The sequence below is a fragment of the Pteropus vampyrus genome, unplaced genomic scaffold, assembly GCF_000151845.1.
Source record: "Pteropus vampyrus isolate Shadow unplaced genomic scaffold, Pvam_2.0 Scaffold156, whole genome shotgun sequence".
Taxonomy (NCBI): domain Eukaryota; kingdom Metazoa; phylum Chordata; class Mammalia; order Chiroptera; family Pteropodidae; genus Pteropus; species Pteropus vampyrus.
In genome coordinates, this window is record NW_011888937.1 from 2,480,492 (window position 1) to 2,485,183 (window position 4,692).

General features: G+C 31.5%; 1 pseudogene; it reads left to right on the forward strand.

The window, feature by feature from the left end:
- The first annotated feature begins 3,366 nt into the window (after positions 1 to 3,366).
- LOC111745498 lies at positions 3,367 to 3,485 on the forward strand (annotated as a pseudogene).
- Positions 3,486 to 4,692: the final 1,207 nt, after the last annotated feature.

Sequence of the window (4,692 nt, forward strand, 5' to 3'; positions counted from 1 at the left end):
AACTCAATTAAAATTATTTTCATATAACATCAAGTTTCTTTTATTGTAAATTATCAAAATTTACATGTTAAAGTTAAAAGGTAAAATACGAATTATATTTAGTACGATCAAAATTTTAAATCAAAATTATTAAAATAGTGTTGACATTTTAGTTTATTTTTTAAAGTATATAATTGAATTATATTAAATCTAAAATAAAACTAATAACTCTTCTGACATTGGTATATATTTATAAATAATATAAAAATAGGTATCACATTTCATGCATTTTACGTCTTTACATGTTTATAAAATTAAGATTAAATATAAATTGTAGAATAATGCAATATGTCTGTGAGCTGCTATGGGCAACTGATGAAAATTCTGTACTTATTTATAAATACTTTTCAAGCCTTAAATTTGACTCAAAAAGACATAATAAAATAGATGGTGAGCTAAGAAACGATACTTTTTTAATTCAAAATTCTGTTGCCTTTATACTGAGAAAAAGTAATAAAAGCTGATATACCTAATCTCTTACCGCTTCTCAAAACTTTTCTCTTAGAAGTAATGTCTGTCTCCAGAGTTGCACATTGCATAACACACAAACGTGTATGGTGGTTGGACACAGTTAATTATGTTTTGAGGAATTATGACATTTGTCTAAAAATCTTAGTTATCTCTCATGAGACAAGAGAGCAGAGGGATACAAATCAAACTGTGCCAGTACTGATTTATCTTTCTGTTATTTAATAATTTTATTTATTTTTATTTACTAATAACAATACAATTTAATAATCTTATTTATAATTTGCCAATATGTGAGTCCTGGAGTAAGAGTCTCTTGCCTGGGTCTAAGGGTGATACTAACCAAAGCCAGACAAAGACATCATAAGAAAAGACACTACAGACAAATATCACTTACAAATATAGATGCAGAAATCGTTAACAAAATATTAGCCGACCTAATTCATCAGTATATCAAAGGATTATACACCATGAGTAAATGAGATTTATCTGAAGAATGCAGGGGTGGTTCAGCATATGAAAATCAATTAATGATATATCATATTAATATCATAAAAAGGGGAGAACACATCATTTCAAAAGGTGCAAGATAGGCATTTGACAAAATCCAATACATTTTCAAGACAAAAACACTAAACAAACTGAAAATAGAAGGGAACATCTTCAGCGCCCCCAAAGACATTTATTTGAACAATATATCTAACAATATACTCAGTAATGAAAAACAAAACTTTCCCTCTAAATTCAGAAATAAGACAAGTATGTCTGATTTTGCCCACTCTATTCACTATCACACTGAAAATTTTACTTTGCGATTAGGCAAGGAAAGGAGAAAAAAGACATCTAAATTATAAAAGAGGAAGTAAAACTATCTTTATTTACAGATGAAAAAAATATGAATAATCAACAAAAAATATAATAGAGTTAGAAAATGAATTCAATAATATCATGTGGTATAAAAGTAGCACACAGAAATCGGTTATATTATTATACACTAGCAATAAACAATCCAAAAAAAATTTAAAAAATAATTTTATTTATGATAGCATCAAAATATAAAATACTTAAGAATAAATTTAACTGAGAAGATGCAGAACTTAAAATTTAAAAGAAATTAGAGAAGATCTAAATAAATGGAAAGACATTACATGTTTATTAATTGAAAGACTTAATATTGTTAAGATGGCAATACTTCACAAATGGATCTACAGATCCAATGCAACCTCTATCAAAATTCCAGTGGCCTCTTTTTGCAGAAATGAACAAGTTCATATGTAATTACAAGGACCTGAAATAGATAAAACAATCTTTAAAAAGAACAAATTAGGAGGACTCATACTTTCCAATTTCAAAATTATTACCAGTCTTTCAATTAGCCATATGGATCAATCAAATACAATTGGAAATCCAGAAATAAATCCATACATCTATGATCAAATGATTTTCAACAAAAGTGTAAGACCATTCAATGGGGAAGGAATTGCCTCTTCAACAAATGCTAGGACAACTAGATAACCAAATAAATAAATAAAGCTAGAGACTTACCTCATACCATATACATAATAAAGTCAAAATGGATCAAATAACTAAACATAAGAGTTCAGACTACAAAGTTTTTAGAAAAAACCTAGAAGTAAATATTTGGATTTGATGATAAAGTTTTAGATATGTCACTAAAAGCACAAACAATGATAGAAAAAAAAAGACACATCGGACTTCAAAATTAAAACATTTTTGTATATCAAGAGGCAATGTCAAAAAAGTTAAAAGGTGATCTATAGCATGGGTATTTTCAAGTCATATCTCTGACATGACTTGAAACTATAGTATCTGTAACTATAAGGAATTATAACTCAAAAACAGAAAGATAAACAACACAATGAATAAATAAGCAAAAGACTTGAATAGACATTTTTTCAACCATATACAAATGGCCAATATGTACATGAGAAGATGCTCAGCATCACGAGTGATTATGGAAATGCAAGTAAAAACAAAATGAGAAAACATTTCATACTAGAGTATGGCTAGAATAAAAGAACATGGAAAATTACAAGCATTAGTAAGAATATGCAGAAATTAAAACTTGCACACATTGCTAGTGGGAATGTAAAATCTTGCAGCTGTTGTGGAAAATAGCTTGAAGTTTCCTCAATATGTTAAACATAGAATTATCATTTGACCATAAATTTCTCTCTTAGGTATATACCTAAGTGAATTGTAAACAAGTGTTCAAACAAAAACTTGTTTGTAGATATTTTAGCAATATTATTCATAATACCCCCAAATGGAAGCAATCTATCTGTCCATCAATTTATGATCAGGTCAAAAATATGTATACAATGGAATATTATTTAGTCATAAAACAGAATGAAGTTCTGATGCATGCTACTACATTGATTCACTTTGGAAACATTATGTTAAGTGAGAGAAGTCATACACAAAGTTCACGTTATAATTACATAGCTATACTATGTCTAAATTAGGCCTATCTGTAGACACAGAAGGAGATTAGTGATTTCCAGTGTCTGAGAGGGGGTAGTGGTGAGTGATTGCTTTATGGCTACAGGGTTTTTTGGGGGGGTTGTTGAAAATGTTCTGGAATTATATGGTGGCAATAATTGCATAACATTGTGAATGTACTAAACACCACTAAATTGTACATGTTTTAATGGTTACAATGGTGAATTTTATGTGCGAATTTTATCTCAGCTTTAGAAGATTGGCAATCTTGTGAAGAGTGGTGTAACAGGGACGTACTGCCACAGCTGGACAAATGGTCCTCCTGCTGTATCACATTTTCCTTCCCAGTAATGAAAAATCTACCACTGAAACGTACACCAAAATTAATGACTATAAGTCTACAGCCATGCCACCCAGAATGCGCCTAATTTGGTCTGATCTCAGAAGCTAAGCAGGGTAGGGCCTGGTTAATACTTGGATGGGAGACCACCTAGGAATACCAGGTGCTGTAGGTATTAAAAAAAATAATAACTATGACTTTGAAATTAGCTTCTAGTAATGATACATTTTATCAGGAGAGAGAGAGAAAAACCCAAGTGGATTAATTAGACCTTTAATGTAGTTTATAAAACTAAAATCTCATTTGGTATTACTACAGACTTTATAGTTGGCTAAGTATTTTCATAGGCAATATTAGGAGGCAGGGGAAGAGAAAAGGAAGAATGAGGAATTCAGAGCCAGATAACCTACAGTTTGAACTCACTGCATGCTCATGTAGCCCTAGTTTTGTCATTTGTAGAAAGGGGACACACAGTGCTATGATTTAATGAATGTCAAGGGCCATGACAGTTACTGCTATTATTGTTTTTGTCTATGTTTACTTGCATGGCAACCTTTGGAACTAGGTAGCTTGCTTTTTCTTAATTCTAATTTTATTGATGTCAACATTAAAAATGTAAAGAGGATATTGTCCAAGTCTATGTAGCCGGTAATTGGAAGATCTGAGACTTTTGGTTTACAGCTTAGTCTTATCCTTTCTGTCTTCCTGTAGAACCCACAGCATTCTCTACTTGAGACTAATAAAGCCCCAGGGCAACAGCACACATTTTGTTGGACACAATGCCCTGAAAGCTTTTTTTTATAAATGAGGGGTACTGCCCTGAAAATATTTCTTATTAATCTGGTAAACAAGGCTGTGCAACTCAAGACATCTTAAAGTTCTCTCTCTCTTCTCTTTTCTCCCTTCTCCCTTCTCTCTCTGGCCTAGATCTTGTTTCAACCTAGGCCGACTCTTTGGAGTGTCCTAAGTGAACATATGCTGTATTATGACCAAATAGGTTTTGCTGCTTTCAAAATGGTATCAAAGGTAGGTTCTGCCCCATCTCTACTGACATTATCATTCTGTTGCAGTGACAACAATGATGACCCAGGATCTATAGTAAAAAGAATTTTGGCTCAAAAGTAAGGTTTAAGTCTGACTCTGTAGTTATTTCCCTGAGTGGTCTAAGGTCTGTACTGGCTTAACATCTGATATGTGTCTTGCTCCAATGTGTGATGCTAATCTTGGGACCTAAGGCAATGTCTTAAAACTTGAGGAGTTATTTTGATGCCCTTAGTTTATTTGTGAAAATAAGCATGTATACAATATGATACCCAAGATCAATTACAGGCTTTATATTCTGAGGCATGATCATGCATTGATATATTTCCATATTTTTTTTT